A 19,305-nucleotide genomic window follows, 5' to 3' on the forward strand; every position below is an offset into this window, starting at 1 on the left:
GGGAGAGCATTAGGGAACAATTGACAGGAATGGGGGAAAGAAATACAGTAGAAGAAGAATGGGTAGCTCTGAGGGATGTAGTGGTGAAGGCAGCAGACGATCAAGTAGGTAAAAAGACGCGGGCTAATAGAAATCCTTAGGTAACAGAAGAAATATTGAATTTAATTGATGAAAGGAGAAAATATAAAAATGCAGTAAATGAAGCAGGCAAAAAGGAATATAAACGTCTCAAAAATGAAATCGACAGGAAGTGCAAAATGGCTAAGCAGGGATGGCTAGAGGACAAATGTAAGGATGTAGAGGCTTGTCTCACTAGGGGTAAGATAGATACTGCCTACAGGAAAATTAAAGAGACCTTTGGAGAGAAGAGAACCACTTGTATGAATATCAAGAGCTCAGATGGCAACCCAGTTCTAAGCAAAGAAGGGAAAGCAGAAAGGTGGAAGGAGTATATAGAGGGTTTATACAAGGGCGATGTACTTGAGGACAATATTATGGAAATGGAAGAGGATGTAGATGAAGATGAAATGAGAGATAAGATACTGCGTGAAGAGTTTGACAGAGCACTGAAAGACCTGAGTCAAAACAAGGCCCCGGGAGTAGACAACATTCCATTAGAACTACTGATGGCCTCAGGAGAGCCAGTCATGACAAAACTCTACCATCTGGTGAGCAAGATGTATGAGACAGGCGAAATACCCTCAGACTTTAAGAAGAATATAATAATTCCAATCCCAAAGAAAGCAGGTGTTGACAGATGTGAAAGTTACCGAACTATCAGTTTAATAAGTCACAGCTGCAAAATACTAACGCGAATTCTTTACAGACGAATGGAAAAACTGGTAGAAGCCGACCTCGGGGAAGATCAGTTTGGATTCCGTAGAAATGTTGGAACACGTGAGGCAATACTGACCTTACGACTTATCTTGAAAGAAAGATTAAGAAAAGGCAAACCTACGTTTCTAGCATTTGTAGACTTAGAGAAAGCTTTTGACAATGTTGACTGGAATACTCTCTTTCAAATTCTGAAGGTGTCAGGGGTAAAATACAGGGAGCGAAAGGCTATTTACAATTTGTACAGAAACCAGATGGCAGTTATAAGAGTCGAGGGGCATGAAAGGGAAGCAGTGGTTGGGAAAGGAGTGAGACAGGGTTGTAGCCTCTCCCCGATGTTATTCAATCTGTATATTGAGCAAGCAGTAAAGGAAACAAAAGAAAAATTCGGAGTAGGTATTAAAATTCATGGAGAAGAAGTAAAAACTTTGAGGTTCGCCGATGACATTGTAATTCTGTCAGAGACAGCAAAGGACTTGGAAGAGCAGTTGAACGGAATGGACAGTGTCTTGAAAGGAGGATATAAGATGAACATCAACAAAAGCAAAACGAGGATAATGGAATGTAGTCAAATTAAGTCGGGTGATGCTGAGGGAATTAGATTAGGAAATGAGACACTTAAAGTAGGAAAGGAGTTTTGCTATTTAGGGAGTAAAATAACCGATGATGGTCGAAGTAGAGAGGATATAAAATGTAGACTGTCAATGGCAAGGAAAGCGTTTCTGAAGAAGAGAAATTTGTTAACATCGAATATAGATTTAGGTGTCAGGAAGTCGTTTCTGAAAGTATTTGTATGGAGTGTAGCCATGTATGGAAGTGAGACATGGACGATAACTAGTTTGGACAAGAAGAGAATAGAAGCTTTCGAAATGTGGTGCTACAGAAGAATGCTGAAGATAAGGTGGGTAGATCACGTAACTAATGAGGAGGTATTGAATAGGATTGGGGAGAAGAGAAGTTTGTGGCACAACTTGACTAGAAGAAGGGATCGGTTGGTAGGACATGTTCTGAGGCATCGAGGGATCACAAATTTAGTATTGGAGGGCAGCGTGGAGGGTAAAAATCGTAGAGGGAGACCAAGAGATCAATACACTAAGCAGATTCAGAAGGATGTAGGTTGCAGTAGGTACTGGGAGATGAAGAAGCTTGCACAGGATAGAATAGCATGGAGAGCTGCATCAAACCAGTCTCAGGACTGAAGACCACAACAACAACAGGAATAGTTACTAGTTACTCTCCCCACTTCACTGTTCATCACCACATGCAACAGTCTCAATGTGTATTCAGAAACAGAAATCTAACTTAGCCACTTCCTTCGCTGTTACGCTTTCGTGAAAACTGCAATAATGTTTTCAACACGCGAGGTATGTGGATTGGTTAAAATGGCTCTGAGCACTATGGGACTTAATAGCTGTGGTCATCAGTCCCCTAGAACTTAGAACTACTTAAACCTAAATAACCTAAGGCCATCACACACAGCCATGCCCGAGGCAGGATTCGAACCTGCGACCGTAGCGGTGACGCGGTTCCAGACTGAAGCGCCTAGAACAGCGCGGCCACACCGACAGGTAAGTGGAAATTTTGATTAGGGCCACATAATTATTTTACTTCAGTTACACATTTAATATAAAGACAAGTTGCATTCTGATCAGTTACAGTTCACTCCAAATTGGGTTGTGTCTGGTCAAAGGCTAGCACACGAGTGTAAATTGGATAACAGTTTGTAGGGACATAGTGTTGGTAATACCTAGACTTTTATAGGGTGGGAGATGAAGTTGGGATAAATTTAACACAGAAATGAATGTACTGGGAAGGTTATATGGTAGCGAGTCTGTGGGGGAAGCATGCGCAGGAAAATGTGTGTATTTGTAAAACATTGGTACCTATTTTGTCGACATCCCTTCCTGTGCACCCATCTGACTGATTGAACGAATGGCTGTATCTAAAGCTCCCGCAGTGAACCAGAGAGCTAACTGTCGTTGGCTTTCCCTGCGTTCAGTACTATCAGAATACAGTTAGGCATGCCGGAGCTTTACCAACCTAACTGTCTTGTGGTAGCACTGAGCTCAGGGCAAGCCAAAGATATACAGTCTCCGTTTAAGCGCCTCCGAGCCACAGACATACATTACTAGCCTGCAATACCGCATACAATATCGCTGGTGTCACTAAACCAACAATTTAGAATAGCAATATGGCGGTGAGCAAGAAGTACTTGTGAACATCTGTTTACTTACTGTAAAAACATTCGTAAGAAATGGGAATAAACTGATACAACTACAGAACCTTTAGAGTTTTGACATAGTGCGTCGTGTTTGGCTGTAATTTTTCGGACGGCAGACGCAAGATAACAAGGAAAGGAACATGTTTGAGTGCAAGCATAACTAGTAACAGCTTACGTATTTTTTTTTTTACTGTATGTAAGTCTAAATAATTACGTTACAGTTTGTCTTACCCGAAATACCGGCAGTGTTTAAATAGTGTCTGTCTTAGGGCGTTTAATAACCTAGTATTAACAGTCACAGTTGAATAATATGCTTTTAACCAGTTTCGATCGACTTCAGCTTTTCTTCGTATAGTGTGCTCATTATGTAAGTGCTCCTACAACTAGAACGTGCTATTTGTCGTTAGTAACAAGTGTCTTTATTCATTTGAATGTACCTACGAAAATTACAGTTTCTTTTAAACGTGTATTATATATTATGTAAACTGATGCTCTTCTCGTTACACGATTCTACATTGTATGTGTTAAACTCAATTAGTACGCAAATATTTGTTCAACTCCTGAAATTCTTTAAGCCACCTGGTATAGCCTACAACACCATTTCGTTTCAAAAACATCATGTTAGTACCACGCACAAACTTCCTGAAGGCGCCATCTTACCTCACCAAACGTCAGGCTTCAGTAAAAGTGCCTGTTTGGTAGTGTACGTTTGTGCTATAAGCGAGCGCTGGCACTGCCTAACGGTACAAAGCGTCCCTCCATTATACCAGGAGGATGCCAGACGCTTCGCTTCTGCTGGTATGGTTTGGAGTTGGTTAACGCCCTGACATACCCAACGCATTTACACTGCATGCATCTCAGTAAAAGGGAAGAATGTTGTTGGCGGGGGAGGGAGGGGGGGGGAGAAGTTCGCCAGAGCACGTCGTAATGAACTGAACATTCCTTACTACAGTACACATAGTAGGTCTTGTACAACGCCATTGGAGATGAAACAGCACGGAAAGAAATCGATAGCACGGCAGACTAGATCGCAAAGACGCTACACCTTCAGTAAATAAAAGAACGACAAAATAGACGTGGCATGAGACACAACAAACAATCAACATGACAGACATCTCAGAGGAACATGGTGAAACTGACCCAAGCAACAATGCAGGTGATGATGACGACACATTCGTTGACCAATTGTCGTGGTCTATAAGCCGTGACAGGTTACTGTAACTGCTACACGACTCTTTCTACCCTCCATTGTAATGTACACAGCACATTACCGTGGCCAAAACATTGTAGGAAACCCGCTGGCACACAAAACAGCTCCTAGTCGTGTTCGCGTGCATAAATACTACAAGTCCTGTATGGTTTTTCCATGGAATCTTACACCGTTCGGCGTGCAAAATAATGCCAAGTTCAGGTAACTTTGATGGAGATGGCTACCGATCACGGACCCTTCTCTCCAAGGTAGACCACGAAAGCTCAGTAACACTGAGATCTGGTGACTGTGGTTCCGGGGAGAGATGCAAGAATTCATCCTCGCGCTTGCAAAACCAATCCTGGACGATACGAATTGTGTGAATAGGGACACTGTCGTTTTCGAACACATTATCACCGTTGGAAAACGAGCATTGTACCACGAGATAGACATGATTAGCTGAAACGATAACATACGAGGGTCACTCCAAAAGATATGCACCCAATTTTTTTTTAAATCCATCTTTTATTCTACATGTTTGAAAGTTTTACAGTCTGTAGATACATCCTTTAGGAACAATATTTTCATTTCTCCACATAATTTCCATCCCTCTCAACTGCCTTACGCCACCTTGGAACCAGCGCCTGTATACCCGCACGGTAAAATTCTGGACCAACCTGTTGGAGCCACTGTTTGGCAGCGTGCACAAAGCACAAGGGAGTCATCATCTTCAAACCTTGTTCCACGAGGAGAGTCTTTCAGTTTCCCAAAGAGATGATAGTCACATGGAGCCAGGTCAGGACTGTAAGGCGAGTGTTTCAGTGTTGTCCATCCGAGTTTTGTGATCGCTTCCATGGTTTTTTGACAGACATGTGGCCGTGCATTGTCGTGCAACAGAAAAACATCCTGCTTTTGCCGATGTGGTCGAACAGGACTCATTCGAGCTTGAAGTTTCTTCAGTGTCGTCACATATGCATCAGAATTTATGGTGGTTCCACTTGGCATGATGTCCACAAGCAAGAGTCCTTCGGAATCAAAAAGCACTGCAGCCATAACTTTTCCAGCAGAAGGTTTGGTACTGAATTTTTTTCTTGGGTGAATTTGCATGATGCCACTCCACTGATTGCCTCTTCGTCTCTGGTGAAAAATGACGGACCATGTTTCATCACCTGTCACAATTCTTCCAAGAAATTCAACTCCACCATTCTCGTACTATTCCAAAAGTTCGCTGCATACCGTTTTTCTTGTTTCTTAGTGAGCCACTGTCAACATCCTGGGAACCCACCTGGCACAAACCTTTTTTAAAGTCAACACTCTCAATATTCTGCAAACAATTCCTACCCCTGTCCCAACGTAGCACGACAATTTGTTCACTGTGATGCGTCTGTCAGCAGTCACCAATTCGTTAACTCTATGCACGTTGTCTGGTGTGTGTGCAGTACGAGGCCTGCCGCTGCGAGGACAATCCTCAATATTGCCCTGCCCGCTTTCATCATGTAACCTGCTTGCCCACCGACTAACTGTACTGCGATCGACAGCAGTTTCTCCATACACCTTTTTCAACCTCTTGTGGATGTTTCCCAATGTCTCGTTTTCACAGCACAGGAATTCTATGACAGCACGTTGCTTCTGACGGACGTCGAGTGTAGCAGCCATCTTGAAGACTTGCTGTGACGGCGCCACTCACGGGAACAGGTTGAACTAAGTTTGAAAACAAGCGGGAAGGATGTATGTACACACTGTAAAACTTTCACACATGCAGAATGAAAACTGTATTTTTACAAAAATAGTGTGCAATTCTTTTGGAGTGGCTCTCGTAATCATTGGCAGTAATGCAACCTTACAGAGTAACTACGGAATACCACGATATGGCTGCCCAGAACATCACCAGCCCTCGCTATGTTTCACTCTTGGGTGATAAACTCGGCCTTTAATCGGAAGCATTGCGAAACAAGATTCATCTAACCAAATGACTTTTTTCTACTGCTCCATGATCCAGGTTTTGTAGCTTCGGCACCACTTTTTCCTGTTAAGGCATTAGCATCACTAATGGGCGGTTTTGGAATTCCAGCTCGTCGTTCAGTTCCCATCACATGGAGCTCCCTTCGTGTTTATTTGGTGCTGATAAGACCCGCGAGTACAACATTTAGTTCTGCAGTGACTTCTGCAGCTGTCGTTGCCTTATTTTTCGTCACAGTAGTCTCCACTCACCGCCCATCACATTCACTCAACACAATCTTTCGTCCGCGTTGTGACTTAGCGAATGATGTTTTTCCGCTTTCCCTGTTTCTTCGAGACGGTGCCTTTTGAAACGCCAGCTGTTTCTTCTGTGTTGGTTACGGAATCACTCACTATATGACACTGCCCAATTTCGAATTCGCTTAGCTCTGACACAGTGCACTCACAACTACACAGAATAGTTTTCTGACGACGACTGACACTCACAACGTACTGAGGACATTGCAGGGGTGTCGTCGTCGATTCAGATACAACAGAGCATCATGCAGGCTTGCCTAGCGTTCACGTTTATGATCAAGCATGCATTTCTCGCGTGTGTCTATGTCTTTGTCCAGCTCGTGTAGTACAGCATTGATTTCAGTTCAGTTTCTAAAAGTGTATGTAAGGTAAGGCGTCAGGTGGCTGGTTGTTCCCGTGTGGTGGCGGCACTATGGCTGTGTAGCTCCTACCGTGGACACAGCAGTTACCAGAAACCGTTGTTCTTCTTGTCTTTTCCTACATTCCCGTTTCTTACTGTTTTTGATATTTATAAGTTATAATCATGTTATCAGGCTATTTATTGTGTTGTCATGATGCAAGCCGTCAATTTGCCATTTCTGAACTTCAAAGATGTGGAAGAATCTCTCAGGGTCGTGTAGAAATGGAAGACATTCCACATAACATTTTCTTTTTTTTTTTTTTTCAAAAATGGGAGAAAGTGATGAAACGATTCTGCTTTTCACCTTGTTTCAGTGACACATTAACATGACGCTACTCTGTCATTTCCACTGCTGCACCATCTTGCATATTTCTTTGAACTAGCAGATCCCCAGACGTGTGACATGTCTCATAGGAAGCTCTTTGGCTGCGGCAGCCAATTAGATAATTTGCTGTGGGACTTCATTTTTATCACAGCTGAGCTTTACGTTTCATGATACACAGCCTTCTTCCTGTCTTGGTTCTAGCAGGTAGCGCTACTGTGTTCACTTAACGTTGCACCAAATCTCTTGTTGAGATCTCTAGATGCGTTTGGCGTAAGTAATACACTACAGGTACAGTCAGCAGAATTCATTTAGGACGAATTTGTTTATCCAATGTCGCAGTTACGTACAGCAAATATTTCAATTTTGTTTGGCATTCTGACTGAAGATGGAACACAGATTTTTGTGGATGGGTTTGATACACGAGTCAGTGAGTACCAGATGATCCATGCACTCTATTGGCGTACTTGCTCATACTATATGCTAAGCCACCCTCTCATTTGGTACCTCGTTATTCAGATTCCTTGACACCATCATTTTATGTATTCTGTAAAGTACTGGTCTGCTTTTTTTTTAATTCGTTCGGATTTCGATGTTGATCAATGACATTCGAAGCTCATCTGCTTACTCTGAGAAAAGAGCAGCTTTTTTAATAGAGTAAATTATTAGCAAATTTGGTATCTACACAACTGTTTTCCAGAAACTTCCTTTGTTTTTCTTCAAGCACGTGGTTAGATAAGATCACGGTCTACAACAGACCATACTATGTTCTCATGTCCGGTTCAACTGTACCACTGCCCACAAAATATTTTTCATATTCCCCTACATTATGAGTATTGGCACACATAATGTCATTTTCAGAAGTTCCCGCTACGTAATCACACAAGGGACTGATCGTACATGTACGTACATAGCCGATACTCGCCACTGGTCAACTTTCACCCTATGCTAATGTAAAAGTTAGTTTTGCGTACAAAGATCATTATTTGTGTACTTCAGCAGTGCTCCGAGTTGTGATACTCTGCACAAATGTGTGCCAGGCGCGGACGATTTCGTACAAGGAGATCTCCGTCTACTAAGAGTTCATATCTTGCGCAATCTACAGTTCACTTACCTTTTTTACCGGACTGAAGAATTATTGTCACGACCAACTGTTTCCAACTAATAGTCAAGAGTTTGTTTTCCCTTGTGCTTGCAAAGGTTAACTGTTGTAGGGACATAAATAAATATCAGATACGTATTTACATGGACCTGCCGGAAAATGACTTTAAACCACTTGCTAATAGCACTAATTATATATTTTGAAGACAACAGTTGGCTTTAAGATTTATTCTAATAAAAATGTTAACTGCATGAAGCAAATGGCATAAATTCTGGATCAAAACCCATACACTGGTGAATAATTTTATGATTTTTAAAAATTTTAGATATTTTCACACAACGGTTAAAATTAGTCATAGATGGAGCAACGCAACTTTAATTTACTGTCTTCACTTTTACCTCATAATTCCTTAAAAGAATGATACAGAAACACGTCAGGACTAGACAACCAGGGAGATAATGTTTCTGTTGGTGTTGGTGCTGGTGATGGAGAGAAAGAGGGGGGGGGGGGGGGGAGACTGGGAGAGAATTTTCCTCGTTTTTAACGATTCCTAGCAGATTCACATCTTACACCGGACAACATATAATGGAACGTAACGTTTTCTCGCCACATCTGGATCGTTGCTGAGTGGAATAGTAACTCGTCTAAAGAGGAAGATTTCGTCTCTAACGTGTTCTTAATTGCAGCAGAACTACTGCTTTAATTACTGCTCCCAAAAGTTGTAGAGAAATGCGTTCCTGGTGTGTTAATCTACAGCACTAAAGCACGCGAAGAGACATTACAGCAGTCCACCCTGTGCATAATTACAGAATACAGAAACAATGAGTTTATCGTCACTGGAGTGGAGCAGTATATATTGGGATGCTTTTTTTTTTAATTTTCGTGCAACCTGTCACAAACGCAATGTCCCATAAATTCATACAAAAGAGAGTGTGCATGTTGCCAGAAAAACGATAATTGTCGTCTCTCACTGCATGCTTTTCGTCATAACTTTTGAAACTGATCTTCATAGCGTAACAGTGCATCAGGTGAACTGAAAACAAAAACTGCTGGTAGGCAGAGCAGTACAGTTCAAATGGCTCTGAGCACTATGGGACTTAACATCTGTGGTCATCAGTCCCCTAGAACTTAGAACTACTTAAACCTAACTAACCTAAGGACATCACACACATCCATGCCCGAGGCAGGATTCGAACCTGCGACCGTAGCGGTCACGCGGTTCCAGACTGAAGCGCCTAGAAACGCACGGCCACACCGGCCGGCAAGAGCAGTACAGTGTCAGATGTACGAGGAGCAGTTGTATTTTACGAAAAGGTAACGCGGGAGTTCAACAAAGAGAACTTTCACCGTGTTCAAATCAACAACGAAAATATTATCTGCTGGCCTAACCACATGTTGTTGCTGTAATATCATGAAAACAACAAGAAGTGAAAAGAAATATTCAGACACTAGATTCAGTGGCATCGAGGTTCGAGCAGCAAATTAGTGCTGAAGGGACTGAGTACATGAACACAGCATCACAAGATCTAACAATGAACTGTGCCAGGCATAAACGTGTGAAAGAATTCAATGTTGAGTCGATTTTTACTGAAGAAACATCAAGTGAAGCAGAGATTAAGGCGAGACTGCAGGCGGGAAACAGGCGCTGTTACCTGCTAAACCGGTATTAATATGAAGAAACACGTAACAACGACTGATAATAAGACTATATAAAACGTTAATAACTCCAGTAGCACTACATCGCTGTCAAACCTGGAACACACGAAAACAATAACTTAACAGATTGCTTACATTTGTGAGAAAGATCCACAGGAAAATGCACTGATGAGACAAAACTTTATGACAACCTGCGTAATAGTGTGTTTGTTCGTCTTTGGAACGAAACACATCACTCATTCTACGTATCAGGACTCGGACAGCTTCTTCGTAAGTTCGTGGAGGTATGTGGCATTCGATGACTACGCACAGGAATGTAATTCGCGTAAATATAGGTCCCCTGATTTGCGTACGCGGTGATAGCGACCCAGATGGGTAGCATAGGATTTACATCACGCGAAGTTGGTCGCCGAGATATCGACGAGTTCACCACAATGCTCCAGAAACGACTGCAGCACAGTTCTGGCTACGAGACACGGACGATTATACAGCGGAAAGACGACATCGCCGTCGGGGAGGACATGCAAGCACGCAGGTGGTTCGCAGCTGCCAGCGTGTCTTCCATCGCTACCGCGGGTCGCACCAGCCGGCGTCCGCGGCGCGCTGCACGTTTCGAGCCGCCGTTCACATCGATGGCGACGTTTGTGCAGACGACCACCGACCTAGTGTGGCAAAAGTTTGATTCGCCCGAAGAGCCGACACGTTTGCACTGACTGACGGTCGAATACCGATATTCCGTGCCCACTGTAATCGTAACTGTCGATGTCGTTGGGTCAAAATGTGAACACGTAGGGGCAGTCTGCTGCGAAGCTCCGTGTTCAACGATGTACGACGAATGGTGTGCTCTGAAACACTTGTGCTCTTTCGGCAGAGGTTCCACAGACCACCATCCATCCTACTTTGCAGAGCAGGCGAACCTCCGAACCGCACGTTCTGTGAAGAATCGTGGACGTCCAACCATTGAGCGCCTAGTGGTACTTTCACTGTCCTCCTACCTCTTTCAGAGATGCTCACGACAGTAGCACGTGAAAATTCGATCACTTACGTCGTTTTCGAGATACTCGTTCACAGGCTTTGTCAAATAATAACCTGCCCTTTGTCAAAGTCGCTTATCTCAGTGGATTTCCAAATTCGCAGTCCATATCTTCGTTAGGGTTCAAATGCTTCAAATGGCTCTGAGCACTATGGGACTTAACTTTCGAGGTCATCAGTCCCCTAGAACTGAGAACTACTTAAACCCAAGGACATCACAAACATCCATGCCCGAGGCAGGATTCGAACCTACGACCGTGTCGTAGAGTACTGTTTGTAGAACAAATCATTGGTTTTCCTTTACAATTTTTAACCTCCAAACACGCTTCCATTACTAAATTTACAATTCCTTGACGCCTCAGGATGTGTCCTATCATCGACCCCTTCGTTTAGTCAAGTCGTTATTTTTTCCTTGCAACTTGACTCACTACCTCTTCATAAACTATCCGATGTACCCATCTAATGTTCGACAGTCTTCTGTGACAGCACGTTTCAAAAGCTATTCTTCTCTCGCCTGCGCTTCTTGTCGCCCCCTTTTCATTGTGTAAAAACCTACATGCAATGGAGATACCTTCAGAAAAGACTTGTGAACATCGAAGCTTATTTAAAAGGTAACCACTTTCCTAATGTTCTGCAAAATTAATTCTGTTTGATCACTAAAAGGGTTCCAACTATTTAAGCCTTCGTCATGTGACAACTAAAACTTAAAAATACATTTCTGACTCTTACAACTGGATTCTGGGTTCGTTCCAAGTTGTGAGGTTGGTTGATTTGTGGGAGTGGACCAAACAGCGAGGTCATCGGTCACATCGGCTTAGAGAAGGATGCGGAAGGAAGTCGGCCGTGCCCTGTGAAAGGAAACATCCCGGCATTTGCCTGAAGCAATTTAGGGAAATCACGGAAAACCTAAATCAGGATGGCCGGACACGGGTTTGAGCCGTCGTCCTCCCGAATGCGAGTCCAGTGCTAACCACTGCGGCACCTCACTGGGCTATCACGAAAGTAAGGGCAGACATCTTTATAATATGATATGGTTAGCAACAGAAGAAAGAAGTGATGAGTAAGAGACGAGATAAACCCAAGATGGATAGCCAAAGTGTTATCAAACGACGAGAGCGAGACGTGTAGACGAAGAATCCAAGTATCTACGAGACATAGGACTGAATAACATTGAAAGCTGCTCGTGTTATAGGCTTCTAATGCAGTGCGTCAGGTTTCTGAACTCGCATAATTATGTACGTGACAGAATGTTTCATCAGGTGAGAGCACCAAGGAGAAAGACGCACGGCAAACTAGGCCAAGAACGCGCACGCGTATTTTTAAAGGTGTTAATGACCTGTCAGTAAAAGAGGCGCAGTTCAGCGCGTTGAATAGAACTGCATGGTGCTGACTGCTATTGAAAAGTGCGCTTTGTGTTGGCTCCACGCATTAAATTAATTGTTTCCCGACACACACGGTGAGTGATTTCGGAGCTGCACTGCTCCAGCGAAAATCATGTGTTTTCAGGTTTGTTTTTAATGTGTGACAGTATTACTGCCAAGCTCGGCTCTACGCCCTACCCCAGTCAGTGACCAACCAACACGACAATCTCCGCTGGTCATACAAAGAAATATACCGCGAGGAAGCGTGTCACATCTCTTGTTTGTTGAACATAAAGTGAGAATCTAACCAACGCTGGCAACCAGTAGCGAGTCCTTCGGCGTAGCAGTAATTGGCGTCGGGGAAGTAGCCGTGCAGTAGCTGATAAACACGAAGTGATGGGAACACGCGACGCTACTGGAGCCGCGAGCGTAATGGTCTTGCGGTCAAGGGAACCTCCACGGGGTATTGTGCCCCTCTTCTATACAGGGTGTAACAAAAAGGCACGGCCAAACTTTCAGCAAACATCCGTCACACACAAATAAAGAAAAAAATGTTATGTGGACATGTGTCCGGAAACGCTTAATTTCCATGTTAGAGCTCATTTTAGTTTCGTCAGTATGTACTGTACTTCCTCGATTCACCGCCATGATTTCATACGGGATACTCTACCTGTGCTACTACAACATGTGCCTTTACAAGTACGACATATCATGTCGTTCATGCACGATGGAGCTCCTGCACATTTCAGTCGAATGTTCGTACGCTTCTCAACAACAGATTCGGTGACCGATGGATTGGTAGAGGCGGACCAATTCCATGGCCTCCACGCTCTCCTGACCTCAACCCACTCGACTTTCATTTATGGAGGCATTTGAAAGCTCTTGTCTACGCAACCCCGGTACCAAATGTAGAGACTCTTCGTGCTCGTATTGTGGACAGCTGTGATACACTACGCCATTCTCCAGGGCTGCATCAGCGCATCAGGGATTCAATGCGACGGAGGGTGGATGCATGTATCCTCGCTGACGGAGGACATTTTGAACATTTCCTGTAACAAAGTGCTTGAAGTCACGCTGGTACGTTCTGTTGCTGTGTGTTTCCATTCCATGATTAATGTGACCTGAAGAGAAGTAAAAAAATGAGCTCTAACATGGAAAGTAAGCGTTTCCGGAACCATGTCCACATAACATATTTTCTTTCTTTGTGTGTGACGAATGTTTCCTGAAAGTTTGGCCGTACCTTTTTGTAACACCCTGTATAGAAGTGGTAAAAGTGTGTTAGTTCCTGATGTGTCGTGTGTGTATGTGGATCGTTTTTGGTCTTTTGAGAAGCGAATTTGTAGGTTTTTGACGTAGTGAACAGATAAAACTGTTGCAGGGAAATATATTTTCATGTGGTATTTGACGGATCTTTTTCTGGATGGTTTGGTAGATGGATGCATGCGCTAAATGTTTACTAACGTTTGTTCGGAGAGTACAGCAGAGGGCGTGCACTAGAACCTGCAAAACTTTGTTTTTGCACTTGTTTCAAGCGTTTGCTAGCGGCCATTGATCACACTTCCGGGCCGTGTAAGACGGCTCCAAGTACGACGGCGCGCACGCAGTCGGTGTGACGGTGTCTGACCGTAGGTGCACGCCAGGCAACGCTGACTCCACGACTTATTTCAGTTAAAGATAGACAAACCGACATTTATAGAATTTATAGATTTGTAGAAGGATTTTAACAGTGTTGATGAGAAGGGTTCTCTTTGAAATTGTGCGGATAGCGGGTATAAAATACGGAGATCGAAAGGTTACTCACGACTTGGATACCGAGCGAAGCGGCGCAGTCGTTAGCACACTGGATTCGCCTCGGCGAATGCGGGCTGGTTCCCCTTATTCCGCCTCAGTTACACTCTGTCCGTGATGGCTGCGCAAACACTTTCTGCACGTATTCGTACACCATAATTACTCTGCCACGCAAAGATTGGGGTTACACTCGTCTGGTGTGAGACGTTCCCGGGGAGAGGAGGAGGGGGGGGGGGGGGGGCGGTCCACTGGGGCCGAACCGCACAATAAGCCTGGGTTCGGTGTAGGGCGGTGAGGTGACTTGTGTTCCACTGTGAGCTACGGCGGGGACGGAGCCTCTGCGTCGTTTCCAGGTCCCCAGTTCGATACAATACAACATCCACACACAGAACGATCTTAGGGAGTAACTACAAGGGAGGCGAGGTCCATCTTTGCAACCACGACACCGCGCAGCACGGTACGGATGGGCCCAGCAACATGCCAAATGGGCCGCTCAGGATTGGCATCACGTTCTCTTCACCGATGGTGTCGCATATGCTTTCAACCAGACAATCGTCGGAGACGTGTTTGGAGGCAACCGGGTCAGGCTGAACGCCTTACACACACTGTCCAGAGAGCGCAGCAAGGTGAAGGTTCCCTGTTGTTTTGGGGTGGCATTATGTGGGGCCGACGTACGCCGCTGGTAGTCATGGAAGGCGCCATAACGGCTGTACGATACGTGAATGCCATCCTCCGACCGATAGTGCAACTATATCGGCAGCATATTGGCGAGGCATTCGTCTTAATGGACGACAATTTGAGAGGACGTGCTACTGGGAGTGTACAGCAATGTGGACCACCATTTCAGAAGGTCTCACAGTGTGGTGGTGGTGGTACAGCATGCAATGTGTGGTTTTCATGAGCAATGAAAAGTGCGGAAATGATGTTTATCTTTTCCGGAACTCTCGGATTCAAGGTAATACAAAACTTCTTTGATGTGTGTATATAAGCGTCGTATGCTCTTTAAGGCTATTCGCAGATGATGCAGTTGTTTATACCCAAGTAGCAACGCCAGAAGATAGTAAGAATTTGCAGAACGATCTGCAGAGAATTGATAAATGGTGCAGTCTCTGGCAGTTGACCCTGAACGTAAGTAAATATAACATATTGCGCAAACATAGGAAATGAAATCCAAAAAGAAATCCACTACTTTACAGCTACACTATTGATGACAAACAGCTGGGGACAGAGTCTGCTGTAAAATATGTTGGCGTAACTATCGGTATGAAACAGATAATGATAAAGCAGACACCAGACGGGTTCAGCGAAAGAATCCTAAGGAAATGTAATGCATCCACGAAAGAAGTGGCTTATAAGGTGCTTGTTCGCCCGATTTTTGAGTATTGTTCATCTACGTGGGATCCTTATCAGGTAGGACTGATACAGGAGATAGAGAAGATCCAACGAAGATCGGCGCGTTTCGTCACAGGGTCGTTTAGCACGCGAGAGAGCTTTATAGAGATGCTAAACAAACTCCACTGGCAGAGGTTACAAGAGAGGCGCTGTGGATCACAGAAAGATTTACTACTGAAATTTCGGGACAGCACTTCTCAAGAGGAGTGAGACAACATATTACTTCCCCGCACATACATCTCGCTTATTGACCACGAGGAGAAAATTCGAGCCAATACAGAGGCTTACCGACAATCATTCTTCCCACGCTCTATTCGCGAGTGGAATAGGGTTGTGGGGATCAGATAATGGTACCCAACAGTACCCTCCGCCGCATACCATTAGGTGGCTTGCGGAGTATGATGCAGATGTAGATAAAAAATGACAATTTTACACGGCCATTTTGACTATTTTTCGACCGTGACTGTCTCAAGAAATATGTAAAGGTTGTTTCAAATTACCGCTACCAGTCATAAACTTTGTCAACTATTGTATTACTCATTTATTTAGCGACATGTTTCGAGGTAAACCTCATCTTCAGGCTAAATGGCATTACAAAAACAACTTTAAAATAAGGCCATACTGATGTTACATAGTCTCTTCGTAAATGCTGTGGTCATCTTTTTCTTCTGGCGTGGCAGTCTCGTAGTGACGCGCTGGGGTGCCTCCATTTCCGTGCCTCTCCTGGCCACTCACACTGAGGTCACTGGAAGCTATTTTTGCAGCGTCGCCGGTTGCATTCCTCTGCTGTTGGTAGTCTTTGGAATGTGAAGAACGATTACTGAAGAGATCTGGCAAAAGGGCAAACAAATTGTTTTAGCCCGGCCAAAAAGAAAGATAGTAGCTATGCAAAGAATGTTTCAAGCCCACAAGTTTGGCTGATTGCTCCACTTCAAAAATTATCAATCGTAAAAATCTTTCAGGTTACTAGATTATTTTAAACTTAATACGGGTTGTAGTATATTGATGTGACTATTCAGATTTTACCGGCAGATGTGTTTGATTTGTGGCTCTCGGTTCAGCCGTCGGATAACGTTTTGTAAACGCCACAGTATTTCTTCGAGCCAACTGCTCGACTTCGCCGCTTCGTGCCTGCTAATTACTGCTGGAAAATAGCAAGAAGCGGGTGGTTAGTTGGCAACAGGAACCAGCCACGGCCTGACGATGTCGAGCAGTTGACTCGAAGAAATGCTGTGCGGTTTACGAAATGTGATCCGGTGACAGAACCGAGAGGCACACAGACGTAGCGTATTGTTACTTGAGAGACGCTGTTGGTTGCTGGTAACCGACAAGGGCGTAACGTGACGCGACCGTGCGATGTGGTCAGCGTGTCGCAGTCAGTGGCAGGTGGGTGACGTTTCTGGCTTCTCGGTGGTGTACGCGGCGTTTGGTGGTGGAGAAGAGGCAGTGTTTGGTGTATTGCGTAAAAATGTTCGGGAAACTGGGAATTAATATGGACGGTTGCTGCAGAACGAGCGTATTTTACACAAATTAAATTGCCTCTATATCTGAAGTCTGCAAGTGTGTCGGAATTTCATGCAAGGTGGAAAGCCTCTCCGATGTCCAAGAATGTTGGTTGGTGATGATGCCGACGAGATGCATCCACCAGAAGTCGGCAGGAGAACTAGCCCAGAGCAGGCACTCGGCGCTCTAGGTTTTCAGTCATTCCGTTTGGTAATCCTGCAGATTGTGACGAGAGGTCGTATGGACGAGTGGTTCTCTTTGTTGAGTGGATCAAGGAAATATTACACTTTATGGACGGCTGTGGGAGTTGTTGTATGAAGGATTTTTGGAATTTAGTGGAAGCTTCTAGACATTCTAGACTCACAAGTGCATACTGTAGGTCGTTTTCGACATTCATTCACTGACATGGCGGCCAAACGAATGGTAAAATAACACTCGATTTGTCTTCGTGGTAGGAACGACACACTGAAGTAAAAGATGTATAAGGCGAAAGTGGTTTGCTTGCGAAGAAACGGCGTGTGGTCGTTGCCAGCCACTCCTGAGCTTGGGGACTGGGTGTTGTATTGTCCTCACAATCGTTCTGTCATAATTGACATTCATTCCACTGTGAAACTGGCTGGATGGGCACCTCTTGACTGCCAAAATATTGAAAAAAATTGACATTTCCGGTGTTTTCGGCGTATGGAACGTGTAGTTACAGCGTGACTCGCTGGGGCAGTTACGAAACCCTGTTAAATGCGTCCAGCTTCAAGTGCCATAAACATATGTGGACGAGGACCAAATATGCTGTCATACACGATGAACACAAGCTGCACAATTAAAACTTCGGAGGTTGTTCAGGGATATTTTCTAAGTGTTTTGGTATAATACGGATAGAGCCGTGCCGCTCTTCCGCTGCACGGAACGAATCCTTACGCTGGCAACTCTTTGCCAGTAAGCCTGTCTACAGTGCTGTGTATCGCGCTTAACCTCCAATTAACATTGTCGGATAAAGAAAACCCGAGACAAAACCGACCATTACTGCGTGCAAGCTTCAGGGCGAAGAGTTGTTGTCAACAGCAGGTCACGTGAGTGAATGGACTACACTGGACAGCCAAGAGAGGCTGGTACAACTGCCTAATATCGTGTAGGGTCCCCGCGAGCACGCAGAAGTGCCGCAACACGACGTGGCAAGGACTCGACTAATGTCTGAAGTAGTGCTGGAGCGAACGGACTCCATGAATCCTGCAGGGCTGTCCATAAATCCGTAAGAGTACGACGGGGTAGAGATTTCTTCCGAACTGCACGTTGCAAGGCGTCCCAGATGTGCTCAATAATGTTCATGTTTGGGGAGTACGGTAGCCAGCGGAAGTGTGTCAACTTAGAAGTAGATGACGATCAGTTTGGCTTTAGAAAAAGTAAAGGCACGAGAGAGGCAATTCTGACGTTGCGGTTGATAATGGAAGCAAAACTAAAGTAAAATCGAGACACGTTCATAGGATTTGTCGACCTGGAAAAAGCGTCTGACAATGTAAAATGGTGCAAGATGTTCGAAATTCTGAAAAAAGTAGGAGTAAGTTATAGGGAGAGACGGGTCATACGCAATATGTACAACAGCCAAGAGGGAATAATAAGAGTGGACGACCAAGAACGAAGTGCTCGTACAAGGATGTAGCCTTTCGCCCCAACTGTTCAATCTGTACATCGAGGAAGGTTCAGGAGTGGAAATAAAATTCAACGTGAAAGGATATCAATGATACGACTCGCTCATGACATTGCTATCTTGAGTGAAAGTGAAGAAGAATTTCATGATCTACTGAACGGAATGAACAGTCTAATGAGTATATAGTGTGCATTGAGAGTAAATCGAAGAGAGGCGAAGGTAATGAGAAGTAGTAGAAATGAGAACAGCGAGAACATTATGATTGATGGCCACGAAGTAGATGAAGTTAAGGAATTCTACTACCTAGGCAGTAAAATAACCAATGACGGACGGAGCAAGAAGGACATCAAAACTACTAATATAAAATATCGGCCTTAATTTGAGGAAGAAATTTCTGAGAATGTTACGTCTGGAGTACAGCATTCTATGGTAGTGAAACATGGACTGTGGGAAAACCAGAACAGAAGAGAATCGAAGCATTTGAGATGTGGCCGGCTGGAGTGGCCCAGCGGTTCTAGGTCCTACAGTCTGGAGCTGCGTGACCCCTACGGTCGTAGGTTCGAATCCTGCCTCGGGCACGGATGTGTGTGATGTCCTTAGGTTAGTT

Source organism: Schistocerca cancellata, chromosome 1 (genome assembly GCF_023864275.1).
Source record: "Schistocerca cancellata isolate TAMUIC-IGC-003103 chromosome 1, iqSchCanc2.1, whole genome shotgun sequence".
NCBI classification, from domain to species: Eukaryota; Metazoa; Arthropoda; class Insecta; order Orthoptera; family Acrididae; genus Schistocerca; species Schistocerca cancellata.